The sequence below is a fragment of the Hippoglossus stenolepis genome, chromosome 20, assembly GCF_022539355.2.
Source record: "Hippoglossus stenolepis isolate QCI-W04-F060 chromosome 20, HSTE1.2, whole genome shotgun sequence".
Classification (NCBI taxonomy): domain Eukaryota; kingdom Metazoa; phylum Chordata; class Actinopteri; order Pleuronectiformes; family Pleuronectidae; genus Hippoglossus; species Hippoglossus stenolepis.
In genome coordinates this window covers 6,276,764-6,304,742 of record NC_061502.1, presented here as the reverse complement: position 1 = coordinate 6,304,742, position 27,979 = coordinate 6,276,764, and the positions used below count along the sequence as shown (strand labels likewise).

At 42.6% G+C, this 27,979-nt stretch overlaps 1 long non-coding RNA gene across 1 annotated transcript; it reads left to right on the top strand.

Annotated features, from left to right (window-relative positions):
- LOC118099656 lies at window positions 1–27,979 on the top strand. Its single transcript, XR_004694329.1, has 4 exons — window positions 1–124; window positions 1,024–1,140; window positions 27,594–27,660; window positions 27,829–27,979. It is a non-coding gene; the product is annotated as an uncharacterized LOC118099656 (long non-coding RNA).

Genomic DNA, 27,979 nt, shown 5'->3' with positions numbered 1-27,979 from the left:
ACAATTATCATCAGGTAAATACTGGGTGGAGAACGGGAAGAAGAAGACGAGAGAGAAGTGAAGAGAAAGCTAAAACCTTGTGGCTCCTCGCGGGAAGTGAATGAAAAATGAAAACATCATCAAAGTGGGTCAGCAGCCTGCCAGTTACCAGTCTAGTGTACACACGCGTAGACACACACACACGCACACGCACACGCACACACACACACACACCCCCCTTAGGAGGACATAATAATGACTTGCATTCATTTCTCACATTGTCCTTAAGCATAAATACGGCTTGCCTATAATCCTGAATCTTACCTTAACCTAACCCTAAACCTAATAAACTTAAAACATGTCTTCACCTTAAAATGTAATGATTTACATCATGGGGGCTTTTTGTCCCCATAAGGAAGACAAGTCCTTTTCATGTGACTGTGTAAACATATTTAGGTCCCCACAACATGAGTAATACGTGGACCACACACACTGCATGCATAATATGCGTGCCCGCACACAAAATCTGAGCTACTCGAGAGGACGTTTGGTGCCAGAGCCGCATCACATTTGACAAAGTGAAGCGGTGCTATCGTGGCACTTTGCTTATTCATTGTTACACCGCAGTCCTCCACCTGAATCTCATAAGGCTTCTTTACTGCGTGTCAACCCCGATCATAGATGGCAGGGAGACGTCTATTTCCATTCAACCGTCAAACGTGGTTACACTGTGAATTTTGTCATACTCTTACCCTCTGCAGCTGTTCGGATGAAGGGATCAGTTTGGATTACATAGATGTGTGTTCCTGTATTTCAAGCCAATTTATCACCTTAAATCCAGGAGAAAGATATGGAGAGCTGCTGTGTGTGTGCTCACTGGTTTATGCATACTGTTCACAGACTGTCTTTCTCTACAATCAATTTTCCTGGTTATTTTGGAGTATCTTCTATATAGAGGAGGTGAAAGTGCGGAATTACAGAATGGTTAAAAGACAAAATGCAAGTTGTTTTAATGGCTGCTAAATTCTCCTTAACCTTTAACAGTGACCTCAACCCAGTGATGTTGAAGCTGCGGGGCAGCGCTATATGTGGCCCTCCCAGATTGGAGTCGCTCTTCACTGGCACCGGGATGGAGTCCAGAGAACGATGGGGCCAAACAAGGTCAGTGGAGGGCTCACACAGCTTATGAGGGCTAAACAAACTGCAGGCACTGCCAGGGGAGCCTGAAATCTAAAGGGAGGGGAGCACTGAGCAGGAAGAGGAGGGGATTTGCATGATGAACTTTGAGGTAGAAATTTAAACCAATATTTCTTCTGTTTTATTGAAAATACTATAGAGCAGTGCCTGTTCTAAACATACCTGTTTGCTATTGACTTCAGAATGATTCCCTTTCATTAGTGAATCCTTCTCAAACACTGTCCCTTTTTATTGATTGTGTGCTGGAGCTTGTGTGCAGAGCTTTTTTATAAACAGTCTATGGTGCAGAGTGAACTTTGTGTTCATCCTACCTGGTATAGATTTCATATTCATTGTCTTTAATAAAATGAAACTGCTCGCGTGTGTGATTTATAAGTTTGAATGAACTACTTTACAGTTATTTCTCATACATCGCATGTCAACTATTTCAGTGAAGCAATTGACACAATCTGTAGACACTAGTTCTTTTCAAAATAAGAGCTATGTAATTCAGCTCAATATGAAGCATTGCAGCAACATTACAACTATTTTCCTTCTGAGGTCACACTTGGATGATTAAATCTGCAGCAGAATGGATGATCCAGTGTGTGTGCATTTAGTGATACACACGCCATGAACACATTTACACTTCAAATACTACTTCCCAGCAGCCTGTAATGTAAGAAGCTTCTCCTGATTACATAAGAGCATGTTCCCCTTATTCACAAATGAAGGAAGGAAGGAGCATGTGATATATTCACCCATGTTGAGCCATGTCATGCGAGTGTGCTTCAGTTTATATATTTACCACTAGATGGCAGCACCACTCAAACCTGGGTTGTCAGCCTCGGACACACACACACACACACACACACACACACACACACACACACACACACACACACACACACACACACACACACACACACACACTTTCACAAGTGACAACAGAGACGCCTGCAGGTGTTTCGATGACTCTGGGCTCTACTACACTGCATCTGTTTTGCATGAGAAAGAGGCAGACGTTGAAAAGGGGAGATGATGCTGTATCTTTGTAGCTTTTTTTTTTTTTTTTCAGCGTGTGCTTGTGCGCAGTTCTGCGTGAGTGCCAGAGAAAGCATTACCAGAGAGAGAGAGAAAGAGAGAGAGTCAGCATCGGCCAGTCAGTGCCTCTTTACATCAGCAGGCAGGCTGTCTGAGATACTGCACCCTCCTCTCTCCCTTCTGTATTTGGACATTCTCCAACTTGCAATGTGCACACATCTCATTCAGGATGCTCGGAGGGAGGTGAACTCCCATCAGCACCAGCAGTCCCATCATTGGCCTCCCAATTTGGAGAGGAAGTCAATAATTTACTAATCGAGTCAAACTTGCTTTGTCACTTGCAAAGAGCTTGTTTGTGAGAGGGTGAACGGCAGCTAATTAAAATGCTCTCAGCTCTTTTTTACACGATTAGTCACACTGCCGCATGTGTTCAAATAAACAGGCGTGCAGAGCTCTGTGATCAACCCCAGTCGCTGGTTGCTCCTGTGCCTCCACGCCGATCTGACCTTGAGAAGGGGAAGGCGAGATACAGATGGCGCTGGTAGGAGCCGCAGCACATATGGGTTAATCTCCGGAGCATGTCGCTCGATGAAGGGTGCTGATAGTGAGTAACGGCAGTGTCTCCGGTGGTGTAGATATGTATCGCTCCAGATTTGAGACAGATCCCTCGAAGGATTTGAAAGGCAAGTACGAGCATCTGCAGTTCAGCCTCATTTCCTGCTCCGGTTAACGCTCAGCAAAGGCAATACAATTCAGCTCCAGAATGAAGAGCTTAAAATCGGAGGATATTCTAAATCGAACTCATTGGGAACTTGTAGAAGCTTTTATAGATATTGTATCTCTTGGAACAGCAAAAATAGCTGTAGATAGATGGATAGATTGATTGATTGATTTTCATTATTGTGTCATGCACACTATATGTGCTCAGCTCAACTTAAGCAAGAAACCAAACAACCGTTCCATTCTGTCATCATCAGTGCACCAGCACATTTCTTGATTTTGAACACACATTTCTTCTAATATAGCCAATCTCAACTTATAATACAGGCAAGGGAGAAGAAAGTGTGAGACAGCCTGTTGTCCTCAGGGATGTTTTTAAATCCACCAACGTCGAGGGCCAGAGGAAGGACTCCTGCTCTCAGCTGTACAACTAAACACCTTTGACCCCTCGATAAATTTGCTGTAACATAAGATTCAGTGCCATAACTGTGCTTGATTTAAATATATGTTTGTAACTTTGGTTTTAAATCAATATCTCTGAACCATTTTCTTCAAATGTAGCAAGTGAATTTCTTTTAATTGTGTTCAAGTTGAATATTGAACTCCTTCTACATATATGGAGATTTAGTTTCCTCCAAAACAGCTTGTAGCCCAGAGAGAATTGGGCAATTTACTCCAAAGAAACATTTTCTCATTGACCCGGTCTTCAGACATAATCAAACGATTCAACAGTCTCATCATGTCACATTTTCGTCTTATAAATCCAGGAATCCAACCCGCATCACCCATAACAGCTTAAGCATAAGTTATGCCAAAACATCTGTTGTTGAGGGTTGTCGATCAACCAAGAATCATAAAATTATAACACTCTAGTGTGTAAATTAAAGTGTGTATGTTGAGGTGGATGACTCGTTTGTGGGCATCAGTGGATATCATGGTCACACACACACACACACACACACACACACACACACACACACACACACACACACACACACACACACACGTTGTACAGCTCTCTTAGTGAGGACACTCATTGGCATAATGCATTTCCTATCCCCTGATCCTAACCATCCAAACTAAATCCCTAACCCTAACCCTTAACCAGTCCATTAAAGGGGGGGTCACAAAGTGAAGCCCGCCTAAAAGGTCCTCACTTTCCCAAAATGTCCTCACTCCGTAGGTTGTAGACTCAAACTGGTCCTCACAAAGATAGCTGTACAAGAGCACACACAGCTGTAAGAGGGACATATTCCTGTCACAGTTGGGGAACTGCCCGGCCAGCTGCGCCCTCCAACCACTGTCTGATTGATTTGTTGGGGCAACTTTGGCCCCTGTGCTTCCATCTTTATGCATGGAGGTCCCCCGAGGTGGTCCACCCCCCCAATTTTCCGTACATCCCCTCCATCTCCACTTCTTCCGTTCACCCTCTCCACCCGTGCTCCCTCAACTCTTGCATTAACTACCCCACCACAGGCGGCCAGTGTTCTAAAATGGGCCTCATTATCATAATAAGTGCCCCCGGAGGTTCACCTAGAGACAGCCGCCCTCTCCACAGCAACCAGACAACATGTTTCCATGTTGGTGTGCGGTGCGACGGGGCCACTCCGCCCTAACTGCTTTCGACAGGTGAAGGAGACGGGAGGTAGGATGTGCAGCTGTGCTCTACACGTACCTGGTAGCAGATCAGCTGGCAACGTCTCCCGAGGTAGAGAGACACAGCTGCGAAATTCAGGCTTTGTTCCACCTTGTGAGTTGGTATTTAATGATAATGTTTGTGTATGCAACTAAAACCCTTTGGAATATCAGTCCAAAACTGATACATTATTAAGAGAAATATATAATAACCAAAATAATCGGTTCACTTCAACATGAGATTTCCTCCACTGTATTTTGAGAAAATCAGCTATTGCCAGCAGCTGGTTACCTTAGTATCTCTGCATAAAGACTGGAATAAGTGGGAAAGCTAGCCTGGCTCTGAACAACGCAAATAAAATGTCACCAATTAGCCTGCATTACCATCACTTATCTAAGTAATAGTCTTACTTTGACATTATGGGGTCTGCCTGCCTGTTGTTTAAACAGGATTTGATATGAATTTGGTCTGTCTGTATTTGTTTGAAAGTCTAAGATTCAGAGACCAGTCAGAGATCCTGAAAGTAAAGCATTCATATTTTCTTATGTCAGTAAGTATAGCTTCAGAGCGAGAGCCATTCCATTCCTACATGAAGGGGTCCTGTCCGATTCTTGAAGATGTCTACAACAGGTACAGGCTGCTGCGGAACCGACCCCAGGAAGGGTCTGAGTGATTATGAGTAACCTGGGTTCAGATTTAGATGGCGTGTGAATCCCATAGCTCAACAGTATGGATGGGAGGATGGTAAGTAAATTCCTCTAAACTGTAGGCTGACAGTTGATAATCTGCGATGAATGATTACAGGAAAATAAAGATGAAGTATTTTTTAAAGATTTGGTATTTAAATTATTAAATTTTTTTCCTTGAGTTACTAGTGGTATCAATCTTCTCACGTTCCAGGGAAGTAAATAAAAGGTTTTCCCACATTACACGTGCATAAATAAACCATTTCCTTAAAACAGACATCTAATTTTAGAGCATGATGAAGTGGATTTTTCGAAAATATTTTCCCAGCCAAAAAGTCTACTCTGTCAAAAGGTATTAAATTACAAATGGTGAGCAACCAGAGCAGGCACACTGGACGGTGGGGGTGGATAGTCATTTACATCTCAGAGCCAGTCAAGGGTAGCGAACCCAAATGGAACTGCCACCACTGTCTCACCCCTGGTTTTATCGGCCTCTCTCCGAATTAGTGCTGTATAAAAGCAAACTGCAGTATGGATTTGCAAATGCCCCCCCACCCTCCCTCACATTAAGATAGCTCAGGCTCCACCACTCCAGGCCCTTGGCGAATAGGGGGTTGGCTGTGGAAGACCACAGGGCGTGTGCTTCATCGCGCCCGCCTGAACCGTGAATTAGCCATGCATGACAGAAAAATACAAGGCATGAAATTAGCTACAGCTCCCCTCCTCTGTGAGTTGTCTCCCTAGACATAATTTGGTCTGTGCTGTGTTTTCTTTGGCTATACTTCCCATTACAAATGAACCAGCAGAAAAATTCAGATCAGATTTATTATTAAGGGTCAGCACTGCGGAGTAGTGTGAAAGTCACATCCAATGCATGAGATTAGAAAAAGTAATGTGTGATGCATTTCAAATTAGTTCACATATTCTCAGAGACGCTCAAAGTTGGTCGGAGCTGTATAATCATGATATATTAAATGCAGAGCAGCAGCGCAACAGTAATGATTTTAGTATTCATTTGAATGGGCAACAACATTCGAACATTTTACACAATAACAGAAAGGAGACAAGAACACCAACTCGTATGTAAAAGCAGAGTAGGACCATTTTCAGCTATCCACAATTCACACTTTTCTTTATCAGAAGTCACACCTACACATTTGTGCATTGGCTACACTGAAAATGTACTGAATGTTCGAAAAATGAAACCAAATATTTAAAAGAAAAATAGTGGTTTTGGTTTTTTTAACTTGCAGTTACACCCCCTTGCCAGTGGGGGAGTGCTGCAGTCCCCTCAGCACCCCAACTTCCACCTTACCTTACCTCTGTGAAGATAATGGGAGACTTCAGTGCAGCACAAAATAATCAAGTATATCCCTGTTACTTCTGAACACTTTCTCATGTCACCCTCCCAGTCGCTATTGACGATCCTTGAAGGGTGCGATACTTTTACAGGATCTGTTCGTCGCAGGTTTGAAAAAGTATGCTCCCATGTACTGACAGCGTGATCCATGTCTGCGAACTTCCCACAAACTAACGTGTAAAATTTTTTATTATATGCCTCTGTTTACACGTCCTTGTTCTACCGGCTTTTTAGCGGAAGTCTTCACAAAATCTAGTTCGAACCTGAAAAGGGTAAAGTAAGCGGGGCTACATGAGGTGAATATATTTTGAGTAGCCAAGAGGTTGTTTTTTTAATTAATAATTTAAAGAAAAGTCTGTTTCAAGTATTAAATTGTTTATATTTGGAGAAAAAAACAGCGCAATGATGCCTTGAAAAGTCCTTATTCAAACAACTACTTCAAACAAAATAAAATCAGTGAAATATCATTGAACTTGAAAGGAAAGACGGGATGAAACGGCAAACTTTCGTGTCTTGGAGCGCTGACATCTTTGGTTGTGTCTTTCAGCGAGTATGTGACAGATACTCATATTGTACAATCCATGTATCCAGGACATCTTTACGCAAGTCTTCAAGGACACAGACTCAGCGGGATGTTTCTCCGGGCAACGCTTTTGTTTGAGGTTTTTTATTCTCTCAGCTCGCTCCCCTGGGATCAAGGCACACATAGTCACACCTTCGCTGCTTTATGTTTCCATGTGATCTACCTACATTTGTCCTTGGAACATTCTCCCAAAAACGAAAAAAAGAAAATGTCAATTTCGGTGCCTTTGGGAGAAAGGAGTCATTCGACATTGACTCAATTGACCCGGCGCTCCTGCTGGATTGAAGTGTTTTTGGCTGAGTGAACAGTGTTTCAAGGTTATGGAGAGAGATGCAGTCAAACGTAGTGGCAGCCTGTAATGAGTGTTTTCCTGTGGGATGGACGGTGACTTTGTGGATGGCAGGTGATTCAGGGCCGGAGGGAGAGAGGATTAGAGACTCCTGCCATCTCTGACTTCAGACTAATTTAAACCGATAAAGGACACATTTAATATCTTTTTTTAACCTCATTCTCAACCTGTTTGTGCATGATACCCCCTTTTGATTCATTTCACTCAAATCTATGGTCCCTTACTGGTGAAAAAAAACACTAACATCTGGATTTTGTGTGCAGTGGGAATGGATACAATCGGCATTCATACCCATGTCAGCCACAGGTTTTAAATTTGCTCCAGCTCCGATCGAAAGGAGTCAATCGCCTTTTTAAAAAAGATTTAATCTAGGTACTCCTGCTAACTTTGGTGTAAAAGAGGTATATATAATAATAATAATAATAATAATAATAATAATAAAATTAATTTGAATAGCATCTTTCATACAATATATGCACTCAGAGTGCTTTACATACAGATTAAAATAAAAACATTAAAATAAATAAGAGAACAGATTTTAAGAAACGTAACATGTTAAAATGACATGAATTTAAATTGAATTAAAAAGCATAAAAAGAAAGAAGACGATAAAAAATATAAGAGCGCAGGAGTGCTGTCAAGTGCAAGATCTAGTTAAAGGCTGAAGGCTTCTCTCGCAGTCTGTTCCTCAACTTGTGAACCTCTAACAGACTTGCTGCAGATGATCTCAGTGTTCTAGACAGGACATAATTAGGTAGAGAGTCATGTAACTCCGTCCTAGCCCAGGTATATGTCTCACACATTCCTTTTCTGTTGTCTGTCTGCCTCTATTTCAGATTTCAGCTGTCTTGCTTTCCTCCAAAATCTTTCCTTCACTGCCTCTGGAAAAAAACGACAGCGACTGTGATATCTGTTATATCTTGTTAGAGATTTTACGCTCACTCTATAAAGGACGTTCACTTGACTACTCCTGTGATTTACATGTCATGTGCAGATGAAACCTTGTCATGACTCTGTATGAAGGGATCCGCTGGCATTAAACCCTTGAGTCAGTGTAGGTGGAAGTATGAGAAAAGCATTGGTGTAGAACTTAAGGAGCAACTCAGCTGGACAGTGTGCACATGCTTATTGCCCACTGGCACATGCACATACAGTACCCACTCATGTGCGTTTAATGTAGCTTCTCATATAACCCGACTATATAATATTTCACAATTCAAACGATTGTATAATGTTTCTCTGAGGTCGGGTCCTCCCATCACATTTGAGGTCACTCGTCACACACTGAGCCTGCATCAATACAAATGACATGTCCCCTGTCTGTGTGTGGGACCTGCGTCGTGGCGGCTAATGGTGTAGAAAAAGAGTTATCGGCCCGAGCACTGTGGCAGAAATGAGTGATAAATCACGGTGCAGCGCGATGCGGACACTTCATCAGGCCGCGCATTTGTTGAATATGCCTGCTGTAATGCCGAAGCAATGAGTGCCATCTCCTCATGGTAATTAATGTTGTGAAGAAAAGGCAGCGTGCAAGAGTAAGATAGAGGCAGAAAGGAGAAAAAGAATTGGAAAGACACTGGCGGCAATGAGTGGCTGGCAAGCCTGAGAGGAAGATGTAATTTAGTGTTGGACTAAGTGCCTTGACCGTGAGATAATAGAGGTAATACAAGAATTGGGGCTGTCTTTTTAAAGTAGCTAAAGAGAAAATTCCTGTAATTGGAGGTAGTTTCAGCAAAGATATCCAAATGAGCTGTGGCGAACACAAAGGTAGCTGAAAGTCCAAAGATGGTTAAAGGTAGAGTGAAGGTCACTCAATTTGTTCCGCTAACAAAGGTCTGTGGTAAATGATAGTGGGACTGGTTTGAAGTTTGAGGCTGCAGCTTTCCGACTACACATTTCTTTATCTACATTTCAGCGCACATTACTATAACTAGCACATCAGAACCTAACTGGAAAGACATTTACTATCCTTTATGTTTTAGAAGTGGACGCTGAAAACACAACAGGTCACTTTTTAAATGTGCTAACCAAACATAGAGAGAAACCGGAGCATGTTCATTACACAAAGTAACAAAGGGCATGTGCACAAATCTGCACTTTGAAAAAGTAAAAATCTCAGTTTCAGTGACTAAAAATGATGTTTGCGTGTGGACAAGAGGCCCAAGCTCAGAGGAGAAAGTTCAAATTGCAAAACATCCGCATTAGTGTGGACAGGGCATCATTTTGACCGCTCTCAAATGGTCGGCATGCTTTCCTCTGTCCACTCTGTGTGTGTGTGTGTGTGGGTGTACGTGAGGAATGTGTATAGGAATAGAAAAATGTCTCAAATAAAACATTTAAATATGGAGTGAATGCTTTATACAAAAGAGTCAAATTTTATGGCAAAAAAGAAATGCCTAAAACTTTGCAATGTGCATTGAACACAGCCCATCAGCTGTCATGAAATCAGGCATTTTAAGCAGCAACAATCCCCCCCCAAAAGCCAGGGAGATCCTGGAGGGACGGATCCCACCTATTCCAGAGAAGAGCTTTAACCAGGCACGCTATGTGAGCACACCTGTGTGGGAAGTACAAAGCCTCTGAGGGGCCTTTAAGTTTTCAATTGTCTTCTGTGTAAAATGTCTTACTTTGGCAGTTTCTTGTGTTAACAGGCCTGTTACAAACGAGACGGTATTCTGACTTGTCATAGCAGTCAGAGAGCAGCTGTTACTGATAACATTAAAGATGGCTCTGTTTTATTTCACTACAAGTGTCCCAGTAGCCACGACACAGCGAGAGTGAGCCAGCATGAACAGAAACTGCAGCCGCTAAATGGACCATTATTCATTTTATTATTTCCACCTGCGCTCCTCCTACTGAGACGAGCCAAGATGTCTGCTGTGCTTCCCATGTTAGAAACACTGAGACTAACGGCTACAGCACAGTCTACAGGCTTATTTACACGGCTTTTATGTACAAAAACAATGTAACCCTAAGTGTCCACATACTTCCAATGCGACCTTTACGTTGGGATGGTTGCAAAACAATACATCCACTAGAGGGCAGCCTAGGGTTGAGAGTTTCTGACAGTTTCTTGTAATGATCTACCTCTTAAGGGGTAAACACATCCTGTTTGTCCCTGTGTCTGAGTGAAACACCCTCATATAGACGAGTAGTTTCTCACCAACTCTTAAAAGTTCTGCCATTGTTGACATTTCTTCCTCGTGTGCTATGGTCGTCTCGCTAGAACTATTGGCTAAATTGCATCGCCGTGGCTTCCTGTGTTGCGATCTGTTTTGTCTGTCTCCGAAAGCTTTCAGAAGACCGGAGTACGGACAGAGGGCTCATGATGGCTGCCCAAAAGTGAAGCCAAGCGCCTCTATCGCCACCTGATGGCGGCCTGGAGTATAGGTCATAATGGATTATGTGCCAAACTTAAAAAGTCAACAAAAATTCACGTCAAATAAATTTATTTCAAGGTGTGTTTCTGTAATTTTCTGTTGTTCTTATCACAATGATTGTGCAGCTCCATCCCCCGATCGCTACTGCACAGATTCTGGCTCTAAAAGCACAATATAGCGACGTTTGTATCCAGGATATTTTGGCTTCATATTTGGATAGTGGGTGGAAATGGAAACACATTGTCCTTTTTTCACAGTCCATGGCTGAGAGCATCAAACACTGCATCCATAATTCATCTAGTGAGGCTTGTTTCATGTTTTCCATTAAAAAAAACTGTAAAAGATAAGATTATTACACAATGTTTAGTTTAATGAGTCATGTTGATGTAAGGTCTAATAATGCTTGAGTCGGATACAAATATTTTATGTCCTGTGACGGTGAAGTATCATATGATTCCATTATATTTCACTGTCTTATGCATTGCATTACACCTTGTCATAAGATATGCAGTTGTGCAGCATTAAAAACGACAAGGAGGCTCTACAGTTACATACATCAGAAGCAGAGGCTTCTATTCTCTGCTAGTGAAATATTCACAAATGTATTCCTGACATCTCCCTGTGTATCTCGCTGCGTATTTCTGTCTACCCCATCATGTTTTTTGCTCTCATTTTCTCTGTGTGTTGGCTCTGGTCAGCCTTGGTAATGCAGAGGAAGCAGAGTGGCTGTATAAATTACCGGGCTCCAGGTGAAAGAGTGGGAACGAGAGAACTGGGAGTATAGACAGGGGGGAGAGAGAGAGAGAGAGAGAGAGAGACGGGGAGCAGACACAAGCTGGCTGTCTGACAGAGCATGATAAGAAGCAGAGAACAGGATCCTGTGTTTATCTGGTACCTGGAACTCTAATGATGAATATTGACACGTGGGAGTTACTGCTCTGTCTAACAAATTAGAATCTCTACTTTAAAAAACCATGTTACCTGTGTTTCCTGCTTTATATATCTACAATTATAGATATGGTCAATGGTCTGTATTTGTATAGTTTTTTTTCCTCCCACTCAAAGTGCTTTACAGTCCAGTTTTGCTATTCACACGCATTTTCGAACACATCTACATGCAGCACTTTCTCTATCACACATCACTCATACAATGCCGGTGCCGTGAGGGGCAATTCAGTATCTTGACCAAGGACACTTCAGCGTGGGGAGACTGGGATTGTCCCATCAACCCCCTGGCAAGTGGAAGACCCACTCTACGTCCTCAAGCACATACTCTCTACATCAGTGATCTGTTTGTTTGTCTGATTTATCATCCAAGCATACATGGATTGTTGAATGTGTAAGAAATGGCACACAGCCATGTAAAAAAATGTCCCAATATGTCCATTAATGAACTCTGGCACAAACTAGTTTGAGAACACAAAAAGTTGGATTTAGATTTTATCGCTTCACAAGTGTAGTAGTAACTAAAATGACACTCAGGAAAGTGCATACCTGCTCCAAGGCCCGACAGCCCCTTTAATTCAAGCTACACCAAATGGCACATGCTCACAGATAGGTCTATCAATCCCCTAAATATGCCAGATTTTTTTCATTAAGATCAATGGATAATTTTTTGGGGAATTGGTGACAATGTCCCAAAAATTCCAATGCTAATGAAAGTGATTTGAAAAAAAATCCTAGATCCACCCCTTTCTCCACATCTGCCCCATTGGCCCATGTTCCATCCTTCCACCATTTTTCCAGAAATCCATTCATGTTAGTGGACGACCCGCTCTATCTCCTGAGCCACCTACTCTCCAGTCTTAAAACATCAGTGCTCTGTTACTGAAACCAGTTTGTGCACAAATCTGCTCCTCGTGTGCAAGGTTTTGATTTTGATTTTGTGGCTGCACCTGTGGCTAGTGACTAGTGGAGCGCATAACCTCCACCAAGGCCCAACAGTCCCATTCGATTAGATCAAATGACACAGAATCACAGAAATATGCCTGACTTTTTAAATCAAGGTCCATGAATTATTTCCAGAGACACGTGTCAAAAACGCCCCGTTTCTCTGCAAATTAGAGCTAAACAAAAAACCCACATCCGACCCTTTGTCTATATCTGCCCTTTAGTGGATTTTTCCTTCGCCCATTTTCCATCCTTCTACCATGTTTTTGTGTTTCATTCTGTCGTTTTTTGCGTAATCCTACTGACAAACAAACCAACGGACAGGAATGAAATGTAATGCAGCGATCCCGTGTCACTTTTGCTAAAGGGCAGAGACGTAGAGAGCAAAGTGCACCTCCGCAGGTCAGAGCTGCCGTGTTGATCTGTAACACCCGTACGTCCACATCTCCCCCTGACCAAAAACTACGATGCATGTTGGCTTACCGATGCAATATTGTTTTGTTCGACAAAACACCCGGAGCAATTTCTCAGCGGAGCCCCCCCAAAGCGCAGCGGTATTTAAAATCCAACACACCTTTGATCGACACGCATGATGCATTTTCTCTGCCCCCTCTAAACCAATCGCAACAATGCATACTTAAAAACCTCGGGGAAAGGCTACAAATTAAAGCTAGAGTTTGAAAAAGGAACACAAACACACAATCTCACACTCGGCTCCTGTATTGCTCTCACGTCACCTCTCCTGCTGCCTGTCTGAGTTCCTCCATGCTGTACACAGACATGTCCCTCCAGTACATCACGCAGCTCCACACTGTAGCGACTCAAGGCCTGTTGATCAATGCAACCTTAATTTGAGCCCATGGATTATAATAGAGGCATTAGCGTGCATTGATTAGAGCTCACAGGGCCAGTTGCAGTATGAATGGAGAGTCGATAGAAACATCACTTGCAATGACAAAGACCTGCGGACCCCCTCTCTCTCAGCCGCAGGGGGATTTAAATGTCAAGAACAAGTGTGATGTGAGTGGGAGTTGACTGCAGCTTTATACGTAGTTTGCAAGAGCAGTACAAACAATGTTTATCTAAAATTACTGAGATACACATCCTCTTGTAATTCTGTTATGAATATCCAGTATTCTAATATTTCTAGACACTTACAGCACATTTTCATACAAAACTTAAACTGAAGGAAGTTCAACGTTTGGAAACATGGACTTTTACTGCAGCAGGGGTCGTATCAAAGTGTGTTTTCATGTGAAAGAGCTCCTGCACACTGTCTAACTTGCAATCAGAAAATGATTATGCGACCTGTCGGTACTAGACAATCATCAGGCCAATAACTTATGACATTGAGAAGCCATCTTAAATAGGGAGTGACCACAGGTAGGTTTCATTTGCAAGTGAAACTGCAGAAATACATTCGTCTGTCCATTTATTTTCCAGCAGGATTACGCAAAAACTACTGACCTAATTTCTACAAAACTTGGTGGAATGATGGAACATAGACCAAGAGAGAACCCATTACATTTTGGTGTGGATCTAAAGAAAGGGGCAACCACAGAATTATTTTTTTTTTCTCTCTTTAACATTGTGAGATTTTTTTTCACATTTTCACCAATTTTTTAAGGTAATAATTCAAGGATCTTGATGAAAAAAACAAGTCATATTTAAGGAAACTGATCTAGGTGTGTGGAATATGGTGAGGCTTGTCTGCATGTACAGTCACAAATGGTCGTGGTCATACATTTTAGGCTGCAGAAAGAACCTGGCAACCACACACATGCTAAAAGTGTAATTCAACCATAATGGTGAAACAAATTTTGTCATACACTGGTTCAATTAAATGAAACCAACTCAACTCTACATGGTGCAGTTTGAAATGAACAACTTTGCAAATGTAGTAATTCAAGTAAGAAGGTATTCCTGATTGGTTTTATTTATAAAAACAAATTAAATGTACCGATAATTTTTAAAATATTCTGATTTAGTGACAGCACCAAAACCAAGTACATCAGTCATAGTTTGCAGATATTTATATTCAGTGGTAAAAAACAACAGTAAATACAGTCATGAGACTCTTTATCACTCTTTTATTTACTGTACTGCATTTCTATCTCTCAAACATTGCAAGTTATTTTGCAGGTGTAGATTTCATATCTTTAGTACGATGCTTTTAGTTCTGCATTAGTTACTTTTGACACTTCGGTATGTATGTATGTATTTTGCTGATAATTCTTTTAAATATCTTGAATACAGCAATTTTAGTATTTTTAAATTGTGGTATTAGAAAAGTAAACAGCATCTCCTCCACTGCAGCCTCTGATTGTGTTTAGGTTGAGTCTACAAAGCTGTAAAGATCCCCAAAGAATTACCCTTGTTACACTATTCTAATTATTTAGTTCTAGTAAAATTCTGTAGTTTGAAAACTAATTCCCAACACATTTACTGTATAATTACCATTGCCCCTGCAAGATAACGAGCATCTCTTCTTGTTATGTCCTGTATCCAAACAGAGATAACAGACGGATGGTCAGTAATCGGATTAATGAAACAATCAGCAATCAGCAATCATTAACCGCCCAAGCCTGAGAGCAAGGTTTTTTTTTTTTGGGTGTGTGGGAGAAAAAAGGCTGAGGAAACAAAAATAAACACAGCCAATCGTCTTTATCTGGGAGCAGCACATTGCTCATCCACACCCTCTGCAGCCAGTCATCCCAATCCTAATTAACTCTCTGGAATTGGCTCTTTTTTTGGGGTATTTTTTTTTGCCTCAATGTTTTTTCCCAGTATTCAGAGTGATTATCTTTAGGGTTTTTGTGTTGGGTCTCGATAATCTGGGTGTACTGCAGGGCTAGGAAACGCATGCCTGGAGCAATGATGTTTCCACTCTGCTTGCACTTGTATTGACTGAGCTACGGCTGACAGCACCTGGCTTGACAGTCAGGCGCGGAGAGGCATGACCCTGTGCTGATCTCAGGGAGCGAGAGAGAGAGCAGCGACCTCTGGCAAATAAAACCCCCCGTCTTAAGTTTTATGGGATAAAACAACTACAGATCTCCAGGATGCTCTAACAAGGATAGATGCATAAAGACTTATGACCACAGGGAGGCGTACTGTTGGTCGGTTTCCCTGCGTTCAGGCCCTGCTGATCTACAGCATTGTTGTCGTTTTCCATTTCTTTTAAAGCCACAAGCTCTCCTTCCTCCCCCCCTGCCCCCTCTGCATACTCCTCTCGTGAGGCGTGAGGCAAACAGAAGCGCTGCGAAACTGCTACGCTCGCTCTTTCATCCCCCTATGGAGCATCTGGTCGGTTTGAGCCACGGAGCCGGGAGAAAGCGCACCCCGGGCCCCGGCGTGAAACTTCACCCACTAACGCACAGCGATGGCATTGCCCAACAGAGCCTTTTACATTTTTTTCCACGGCTTATTCTATATATGGCATTTCTCTTGCAGCTTAGGGTTAGCTGCCGGGGATGAGAGAGAGCGCGACAGAGAGGTGGAGGGCGGGGTTGCGAAAGGTGCACACAGGGAAACGCGGGGCTCAGGGGGAATGAGGGGTATGAGGGGGAGATGGGCCCGGCAGGTGAAGGGGTGAATTGTGTTGTCGTAGTTCGCAGCAGCTCAGGGGGGGAGGGAGGGGGTAAGGCTAATTTGGCACCCCGAGGGGAAGCGAGAGAAGAGGAACTGCAATGAGGCGAATGTCGAGCGATATGAAATGGGAACGAGCTGAACAGTAGATTCACTTAAACAGTCAGGTTCACTCAGTTTATTCCCAGGACTCGTGCACGAGAAAGGCAGAGTGGGACAGAGTGGGTGGGATATTGAGAGATGAAAAAGAGGGAGGTGAGAAGAAGACAGATGCAAGCCCAGGGCAGAAGTAGGAGTGTTATATCATGGATCTTTTAAAGATTGGGTCAGGTGGGAGTGTGTCTCCTCCAGGACTGAGTTTTAAACCTTTTACAGTCCACAAAAACATTCTGTCCGATAACTCAGAGAGGTTATTATCCTGCAGTCCTCCGCCAGCGTCTCCAGGTCAAGCAACAGTCTGCACCTCCGAGCCCCCAGGATGAAGCTCCTCACCTCAGGGGATTCTGCTGCTGTTAGGTGCTTTTAAAAAACCTGCCTCAAGAGCTTTTCCTTTGTTAGTCGAGTATTTTTACGTTCATTAGTGTGTAGCCTGCCACTTCTTGGAAATGCTGTGTATTTTCTTTCCTTTTGTGGTTTACTTGTTTACTTGTGGTGAGAGGAGTTTTCCGATCTTGAGTAAAAGTGCAAATAAAACATCCAACAATTCACGCGAAAGCATTCCAAACCCTGCTTAAACGCCCACTGGAGGGCAGCGGAAACAAGTCAATGGCAAACTAATTGCTTATCATTCATTGAAGCTGCTTTCAGACATGCACTGAAGTCCGGATAATCTCCTGAAAGGATCCAGAGGGGAGTATGTCAGACATAAAATGTCCGTGTCAGGGGATTCACCGCAAGTGAGTGGAAGTGTTGATGATGTTTCCAACACGCGAAAGATGCATAAGTAAAAAAAAAACTCAAACACAACAGGATTCAAGAGCTTTTGGTGTTAAGAACCGTTGCCAGTGTCGATGTGCTGCAAACCAAAATACCTGATCTCCGCATTGGAATTTATACATTACGTCCTGCTATGACATCCCTCACCTGAACCCCCCCTGAGATTTTTAACACCTGCACCGAGAATCTCCTGCTGCGTTCTTCATGTACGAAAGGCAAACACCGGAGAAAGTCTGGACACCAGTGTGCGGACATTTTCCGAAGCTCATGTCTGAGAAACTGCTTTAGAATCATGTTTCTGACCACCTGGTGGATGCAAGTCTGATATCCATTCTCTTTTAGCTGTGTTGTTGGTCTCTACCAACTCCTGAGTTAAATATCTGTTTCTTTAGTTGCTAAATGCTGCTGAGCAGGTGCTGCACAGTGTGCTTTGAGAGGATATGCACAAAAAGCACCCGTCTGCTGCGTCCAAAGGTGACACAATCAGAGTGGTGAGAGTGAACTAAAACAGGAAAGTTGTGGGCTGGACACACTCAGTACAAAAGCTCTGTGAATCTGCGGGCAGCAGCACTTTTAACATAACGATTCTCTGCTCACTGCTGCTGATCCCTTTGACATTTATTGCTGCTTCTGGTGTAGGGACAGAGACATTATCGGCATAAAAAGCTAAAGTTCTCATTCTGCAGAAACATTGTTGATTGTTGAGAGAACACATCTGAAGCGGCCGTGATGTTCCTACCTCACACTGTAAGAGAAAATCATCTGGGATTTGAGGCTGAATCTAGTGATTTATGTGCTCACGCTGTTACCGCCGGGTCCCTCTGGACCAGAAGAGGTCAAAGTTCGTCTGAACAGGGAGACACGTGCTGCCTTGATCTCGAGTCATTCTGCGTGCCGAAAAGGTCCCAATGGAAAAGGTCTGCATGTGCACAAGCAAGTAGCTTCGAAGACGTGGGCATTTTGGTTGAGCTATTTTGCAGAAAGAAAGCCACCATATTGTAAATTGATCACCAGCTACACAGTGATTACTGTAAGAACTAATTTCTCTGACTCTGTCTGTCTTGCTGTGCAATTGCGTCCAGCCATAAACTACATTTCCTACTGTTGTGTTGTTCCATTTCGTGCAGATGCAACCAACTCGATGACTATGCTTCATCTGTGCAAGGACCCGACCACAGCTAACCAAACTTTCTGACATTCATCCGAACGAGCCTCTGATCGCTCCTCACACCACACGGCAAACAACTAAGCTGAAGTTTGGTCGGATTCTAAAATTTGTCACGTGTCTCAGAAATTGGCTCAATAATGGGCTCAAAATCAACCGTCTTGTTTTATATCCATGTCCTGGAGGTCTGGTCCCTCATCACAGCCAAAATTTGGTTTCTATAGCTTTACCCTTGTGTCTGTTTGGTAAAAAACTATGTCTATTAAATCCAGGTGCAGGTGTTTAGCTGTAACATGGTCACATCTCCAGCAGCTGGAGGTTAACGTGCATTGAAACGATCACCAACAAGTATCTCAAACTAAAAGCACACAAATAAAACTAGATAATACAAAACCAGGCAATGTTAAGTTGCCAGAGCAAAACATTAATAACTATGAGGAAACAACTAAAACCTTCACCTCATTTGTTTGACACAATCATTTCAGTGTGTGGGAGATAACGCACATACATCACACACAAGGTGCATGAAACAAGCTTCTAATTGACTTTGATGTGATTTTAATTTAATCAATGATTACTTTTTAGCACAGATAATAGTACTGTAGCTCCTGTCAACGTTTAGCTATCTGTGGTATACTTGCATTATATTTGTTCATCCACGAACTTCACCAACACTTTCTTTATCCCTTATTTTTTGAGCTCTGTGTTTGTAATCTCTGCTGCCTGCAAACTGTTGGTATTACACGTCTGAGCTTTTTGCAGCACCATCGATCCACCTTTTTTTTTTAATCGGGCCACAGCCTTTAACCTGCAATTGTCCAGGGCTTACAGGAAAAGATGTTCATTAAATGCTGCAAAAACTAAAAATCGGTTGATACAAAAAACTTTGTTTAAAAAACTACACCACAGGACATATTGGTGAGAAAGGGTTTGTTTCAAGGCCGGTATTTCACATTTCATACACAGAGGAAGGTGCTGTACAGGGACTTTGAAAAACACACAGAGAATATATTTGAAAGCAAAATAAGACATTAAAAAGAATGAAAGAGATAAAGAGATCAAAATAAGTAAAATATGTATACATATATATATATAAAAGAGGAGTTGAATGATACAAATAAGATAGATAGAAATGTTTGAAATAATAAAATAAAAATAAAATACAATACAATGATGGTATGGCCTTGTAAAATAATTTATTTAAAGGCACAAAAGTTTTTTAAGCTGCAGTGAATGGGGCTTTCCCAAGACCATCAAGAGTCTGTCAGATGTACAGTAAAAAAATCCTTATTCTATCCAATGAAACTCATACTTTAAATGTGAACACAAAAATTATTTATTCTCCTTGTTATTTACATTTTTAATGTCATTTTCTATACGCCAGGAGAAATGGCGTTCGCTCTCTTCCCAGTGTCAGGCACGCAAAGTCAAACAGTTTATTGACGACACAGCAGATGGAAAGTATGACCACGATTCTCCTGTCTTCATCGTCTCTTTCCAGCTCTCTTCCCTCTCCCTCCATCCATCCATCCTCGTCCCTCCCTCTCTCCCTCTCTCTCTCTTTCTCCAACTATCTTTTTGTTTCTCCGGAGAGCTCATTCTTGCAGGCTTATTTCCCATGAGCCTCTGCTGATTGTGTGATTGCAATCAACCCACGCAGCTGCCATGGTGACAGGTAGAGTGTATTCTTGCTCCGAGTGCAAATTTAGCACCACATTTGATGACATCAGCAAAAATGTGGCGTGTGTGTGTGAGGATGTCTCCCTGTGTGTGTGTGTGTGTGTGTGTGTGTGTGTGTGTGCGCGCATGTGCAAGTCTGCCTAAAGTATCTAACTGACTTCTACCCATCCCGAAAGGCCACGTGTGTCAAAAGCACACCGTCATCTCCGCTGTATGAGGGTTATTGCATCAGAAAAATGAGGAATACCAACAGATACGGTTCAGTCAGGTGTCAATTTGTCAACATCCTCTCCTACGCGGGCACCAGGTTTGTCGGTGAGCGGAGGTTTTATGAGCGCTGTCTGACTCGGCGTCTCGGTATCTCCTACCGAACCCCTCTCTGAGGAGCGGAGGATGCCCTTGCTTGTGTCAGAGCAATCTGTTTTGACAGGCTCAGAGAGATGTTTGATAGCGAGGTGCCTTTTTCCCCCTCGAAAAAAAGGAAATTGGATGGCATCTGTGCTCTGTGTCCTACGTGCCTGACTAACTGGTTGAGTCGCTGCAGCGGGGAGAGAAGAATAAAAAAAATAAAAATACATACAGTATATCCACTCGAGTATATTACGCCATCCTCCGCTGGATTTTCCCAATTACGAGAGTGGCAGCTGCTTTGCACTGTGTGACAAGTCCTTGAGTAAATTATAGTGAATGCGGGGAGGAATAGCACCTGAAAACACCCAATTTCACACCACATAAAACTGTACACCAAGCAGTTAATTGCCATTCGGAGTATCTCCTCTTGCGTTTGCCGTCCGAGCCGAGGCAATATCACAGACACCTTCACACGAGCTTATAGAGTCGAGTGTCACCCAGTCGGCGTCCATCCAGTTCCTCCGTCCAGCCCAGTGCCTCCGCCGGGATCCGCAGCTTTTATTCAACCCTGTCCACACTCCGCTGACTGTGGACCGATGCCTCCATGTGTCTCCATTTCACTTCGTCTTCGTCTTTATGCGTCCCCTACTTCACCCAGCCTGCGCCTCTCAGATGATGTTCTGCGTTCACACTTCCTCTTCCTTTCACGGCAACAATTTTCATTTCCTTTCCTTTTCTCCATCTCACTTTACCCCTTTCTGCTGCCTGATGAGGCTTTCAGTCCTCAGGTTAATACTTCATCTCACGCTTTCTTTCACTCCATCCTGCTTTCATTCGCTTGTCTTCTTTCACCCTTCCATCTTTTTTTTTGCAATACCACTCTAGTTCACATCATGGAGCATAGCCTCAGTGAGCCAGTGCAGTTAGATGTGTCTTTCCTGATGTGATAAATACAGCAACTCTTCTGAGACAAAAAAGAGGATATCGTCAGGAAATGATATTAGCTGCTATTGTTTGCTTCTTTTTAAGTCGTCTCTGGTTCATTTTGACAAAAGATCCCACTGCTGCTGAAGAGTGACATTAAATTAAAGTACTTGTTGGGGCCTGTCAGTTGAAGGTTATGCAATATTTCTGTTGTTTACTCGGCAATTATCACAATGACAGTAAAAACTAGAATGGCACATTACCTTAAATTAAATCAGGCTTCACCAAATTCCACACACTCATAGATATGAGTCTCCTCAGTGTGCCTGTTTTATTTCATCAAGATCCATGAATTATTTGAGAAAAAGTAGCAAAAAAACTCAACACAATGTGGAAATAAAATCCTTGATCTGCCCCCAGTTATGGATCTGTACCAACATTTAATGGTTGCATGTACACAGAGTTTCTTTTAAATTGCACTTTGTAAGGCGTTTGTAAAAATCTCAGTTTTAGTGACCCACTTTAAACCCTATCATTTTGCAAATGATCCGTGTGGACAGGGCATTGTTAGTGTCCGTAGTCCCAGCCTCTGGAACAGAGGAGCTCAGGGCACTGCAGTTAACATCTTAAAACCTACCATTTTAGCTCAGCATTCTTTTTTACCCATATTATTTAAATCTACCTGCTTTATTTTATTGCTGTATTTTTGCATTTTAATCTCTTGTTGTATTTAGACTGACATTTGAAGCACCTTGTCTTGCAACTTTGGACAAAAGGTTCTATATAAATAACGTCTGTTTTGATGATTTGAATTTGATTGGCTGCAGGACCTCTGCAAACAGCTGCACAATACCAAAAAAGCTACTGGAGGTGACCTTACCTGACCTCACTGTCTCCACAGATTATGGTTTAGAGAGCGGGGGACAGCATCTCATTTTTTTTTCCCTTTCAAGGGCTTGAACAACACAATATTTCCCAAAAAATGGGAGGAAATCTCTGCATGACCTCTGTGTCAAACCAGTCAATGTTAACACAGCCAGCCAAGACTTTGAGATCAAGTGGCAGAGTCACCTCAAGCCTCCCAGGGATGGATATGCTGTTTGAAGGCTCTTATATAAAGTCAGCTGTGTCCAAGCAAAGATGTGCGGACCACGTCAGTGCTTTCGAAACCACCTTTTCAACCAATGAGCTGAACCCACCTGTCTGTCTGTTTTTTCTTAAACACAGATTCAGATACAGCCTGTGGTTTTTATTTTTGTATATTCTACATCCGGGCCACATGCCTCGTGAAATGACGGCACTTAGGGCGGTCCGCTCCGGATCTAAGGCCACAAGTAAGCTACAGCAACCAAAGGTGCCCGAATTTGTTTTTGTGACATTTTGGCCATAGTCACCATTTACCACACGTCAGAAGTGTCGCATCATTACCTTGGGTGGTCCACATCCCTCTGCTATCTGGGAAAGGAGCAATTTCCTCCTAGTTCCAGCAAAAGTGGCGATCCACACCACATGCAAGGCTGAGCAGGTGCTGGTGACCTTTTGACTAAAACCCATCACAACAACTGCAGGTTCCAGGAGCTTCACGCACACAAGCAAAGACCCACTGACACCATGTTGTTTCATAGTCTGCTGCTGTGCGATACTCTCCGCTCCACTTTTTATTTTTTTTTGTCGAGATGCTCCGCTGTGCCTCGTGAACTTCAAATGACTCAATAAAGACATTTTAAATGTCAAATGTCTAATTTTCTCATTCTCGCTCGCTTTTGCTGTTCGTTCCCTCTCCTCACCCTCAGCACCCCACCCTCGCTCTCTTCTCTATTTTAATGTGCTCCCTCTCCTGCTTCTGCTCTCTCTCTCTCTGTCTCTCTCTCTGTCTCTCTCTCTCTCTCTCTCTCTCTCTCTCTCTCTCTCTCTCTCTCTCTCTCTCTCTCTCTCTCTCTCTCTCTCTCTCTCTCTCTCTCTCTCTCTCTTTTCTAATTGTACCCGTACAGGGGCTCGGAGGCAGACGGGGAGATGATTACACAGAACTTGTAGTTATGTAATCCATTAATCCTACTCTGCCTTGATTGGCTCACTTGGATGGGGGGAATGACACACTTAACACATGGTAAACACATGGGTCATTGCTTTCAATATATAGATTTTATGTATAAGTATATATTTGTAAATATGAAAAGATAGATGGAGATGGGAGGAGCTTACATTCATCAGACTCAGGCCAGCCGTCTTTCCCCCCCGTCTCTTTTCCTCATCTTTGCTAGTCCTTGGTTGAAGGTCACATGTCCGTCTCTGCTGAAATGCACGCACGTCCGCACGCACGCACGCACGCAGGCACACACACACACACACACACACACACACACACACACACACACACACACACACACACACACACACACACACACACAGGAGGTGAAATGGACGTTTGGGCACGAGGCTGTCTCTCTGATCACATGTTTGGTTTTGACTTTCTTTTCACTAGTAGTATTCTTTTATTTATTACGTACAATTTGTTGACTATTGGTACCACAGCCTTTTACTTTTGCCTTCGTAATTCTAACTAATACGTGCTTAGTTCTTGCTTTATCTATCTATCTATCTATCTATCTATCTATCTATCTATCTATCTATCCATCTATCCATCTATCTATCCATCTATAGTAAGTAGTAGTAGTAAGTACTTCCCTTGCGTCGTCACTGTGACCATACAGGAGACAAAATAATGGCCCAATTAATGAATTTCATTAATATGCTCTATTTCTTTATTTAACTATTCCTATAGTAGAAATGTGACAAGGTGTCCTTGCACAATGTTTTTCAAATGCAGCTCTGCACTGTCAGGTTTCGAGATCTACACGAAATGGGGCATTAAGAGGGAGAAGGGCAGAATGAGCAGCGGCGAGAAAGAAGAAAAAAATCAAGAAGTGGGGAAGTTGTGTGGGAGAAAGAGCAAGTGAGGGCAAGAAGGAGCGAGAGAGGAAGAGTTACAAAGAGGACGAGAGAGGCAGCTAATAGCAGGACCGATGTCCCCATGCATTGTGTGCTTGTCATCATCTCCCTGATTCACCGCCGTGTTACATAATGCCAGGCAGAAGGCCTTGCTTTTATATAATAACCACACACTGCATGAAATGTCCCTCTCTGTGTGTATTGTTGCTTTGCTTTCGGACCATTGTAGCAGCAGACCGCAGTGTGAGAGCAGAACAAGAAGAACTGTTACAATCGGCATGTAGCTCCGGGTCATAAAACTTCTGTCCTTGCTATGTTCTCAAAGAGGTGGAACATTCCAGCCTCCATCTTCCATCTGCAAACTCAGTTTCTCAACAACTGTGCTGCAGCTTTAACTTGGTCTTTATGTGCATATCGGCTTGGACGACAAGCTAATCTCTAATTTGATATTCTCACCATACATGCTGGTCTGATATGTATTGGAATTTGATATTATGATTTATTAAGATTAGTTTTTTAACACTTTGCCATTGGAAATAAGTTGAATTACACACTTTTAAAGACAATAATGTTATATTTCCAAAAATGCATATCACATGTCACTCAGTTTCCTGAGTTATATTTATATTTGTGTTCCTGGTCATCAAGCTGGTGCCATTAGAAAATAATAATCACCCAAAGATCTGATTCCAAAATTTGTATTTAAAATGTGAGGATGCATGTTTTATCATTGGACCACCATTTTCTGCTGTCTTGCATCGGCTTTGTCTTTCCTGAAGCGCGATGGCGTAAGATATCACGCAACATCCAATTAACGTGAGCCATTTTCAGACACGAATTCTGAAGGGGTGGCGGCTGGGTAGAACATGCAGGAGGCCGGACATAACGCAGGGATCCCGCTGCGGAAAGCACAGTGTTTCTGTTTGCATCGCCAAAAACTCTCGAAACTCATTGTCTTTCAAGTTTCACATCTTTGTCGGCGTCTACTAGGTGAATGGCACCTCATTTTCATCCTGAGATGTTTTTATGCTTCCAGCTTCTCGTGTTATTGTCACATTTTACTCGGGGCTTGCAAGAAAAGTGTCAGGAGCAACTGAGTCAGACAATTTTCAGGAAAATGTTCGTACTTCAGTGTTTGATAGCAGCTCCACTGCCATCTGCTCGCTCATGGCGCTAACTTCATTCCACCTCATCAAAGCATCAAGTAAATGAACTGACTTTATTTGAATTATATCAATAAATAAATGGATTCTAGAATCATCAAAAAAATTATATTTCAACACTTAAATGAATTGATTTTCTTCCCCACGCCTCACATCCTCACATATCCGCTGCCCTGGCTAAAAAAAAAACATTTTAACATTCCTGTGATACAAGTTGAAGATTTCTCATTCCGCAAAGTGAATGGGAATGAACTGAACAGCCAAAATGAGTCTCCTGGCACCTTGTGTTTATCTCTCTCATTGAAAAACATCTTGTAGCAGCGCATAATCAAATTTGAATGCGAAGCTGCGATTAGTGCAACGTAAATCTACCTCTTTCTTCTTAATGCACGGCGGCACACGCAGAGCCACGCACCAGCACTCAGGGCACACACATCCACCCTTGGCCTTCTGAATTGCACCACCATCTTGACAGCGGTTTGCATCCATCTCCTCTGCTATTTGCTCTATGCAGCCATATTTAAATCTAATGAGCTTCCCCGAGACTTGGCTCCTGGCTCCACCGAGGCTGTGCGAGACGTGTGGAACCTAATCCTCGCTCACACAGATCACTGACTTACAGCGATCGGCTAATAACTCTGCCAACTCTCTCATTAACCGCTCTCAGTATCTCTGGTCTGGCGCCCATTAACTCACAGCGCAGACCTGACACACACTCAAGTGCATGTTCTAGATGAAAGCATCGAGTCGGAGCCTACTCTCAAATGTAAACCGAGTGTGTACAAGCCAAACACTACACATGTAGAAACTTTCACTGACCAGAAGTATTCATTAACCCCGGGGATCATTAAAACCCTCTCCACTTGATAGGGAGCCAAAGTCTTAACTGCTGATACTGATGTTGACCTCATTCTCACATAAATTAATTAGTAGTCAGATTTTCATTAAAAATTATATTTTGACCTTGACTAAGTATTTTTCTTTACCATTAAACATTCATGACTAAATATCCTACACTCAGACACTGAGACAGCTGAGCAGCATAACGAAATGGTGGAACTTACAAAGAGTGGCTTGAGGCTGGGATCAGAGCAGAGAGGGAAAGGCAGGTGAGCGGGGAGTTTAGCCGGGTCTGGGTCGAGGGTTGAGGCAGGATAGAGGTGAACCTGGAGCATCACAGTTTAATTCACATCCCACAATCCTCTGCATATGTGCTACCTGTCTGTTTGTTTACTCACCACTGAAATATGTACAATAACTTATATCAACCTGTAACTATACAGTATACACTTGACATGGTTTTACCCATGCATCCTCTATAGTATTGTTAGAGATTTTTTTATATTGAGCATGACATGAAAACAAAAAGTCAAAGCTTGGCTGTAGCTGCAGGATCTAGTTGAGTCCATGAGCTGATCTGAAATAGGTGTGTCGGTGATTTGGCACACACACACACACACACACACACACACACACACACACACACACACACACACACACACACACACACACACTCACACACACACACTCGAATAAAATAATAAAATACAAACATAATGAACCACGTTTACTTTGTTGTTGTTGTTACTGTTTTTGTTACAGTTTAGTTCTGCCTCTTGTTTTGTGCTGTGTAATATGCTTTTTCATGTTGGTCAACTAAACTGCATTACCCTATTATTAATATTTATTTTTTTAAAGCATATACATATGTTTGTGTTATTTATGCTGTTTAACATCAGGGTTGCTATATTTTAACCCTTTGTGGAATAACATGTGGGTTTCCTGTGTAGAAGAGGAAAAATTCCCAGATGACCCCACTGGGACAAATGTAAAGCAGAGTATAAACAAATATGATTAATTGAGTCTGTGTACATACATGTCTAACACCGGTTCAATAAGTGTAAATGAAGAATCATTGTTCATTGCCAGAACACACACAGGAAGCTGTTCAACGTCATTGTCTGTTTATTTACATCAGTTGTATCAGTTCATCGTGTCAGACAACTTGTCTGAGACTTTCTCCGTCTGAACAAGGTTCTAAAGGTTCTGCTGAAGAAAGAGCCAAACGTATTGAACAGGCTCTTCCTCCTTCTGACATCAGGTGAGCCACCGTCGTCTCCTCAGTGGGATCAAGACTGATGCAAGTGATTGACAGCTTCAGCACCCTCGGCTTCATCAGCTACTGCTCCTCAGGCAAGATTTGTGCTGCCTTCGTAGGCGCGAGGAGAAGTTTCGTGTTCTCCTGAGATCTGTCTTTCTTTATCCGTAGGATTTCTCCAGGCGAGGCAGGCACGTTAGTGATGCCGTCAGCGCAGAGAGGAGAGGCAGAGACTGTGTCATTCAGGATGGAATCAACCATCTTGCAGACGATCATCTTCTTAAATGCGCCGTACACACTGAGCAAAACATGAAAAAAGAAA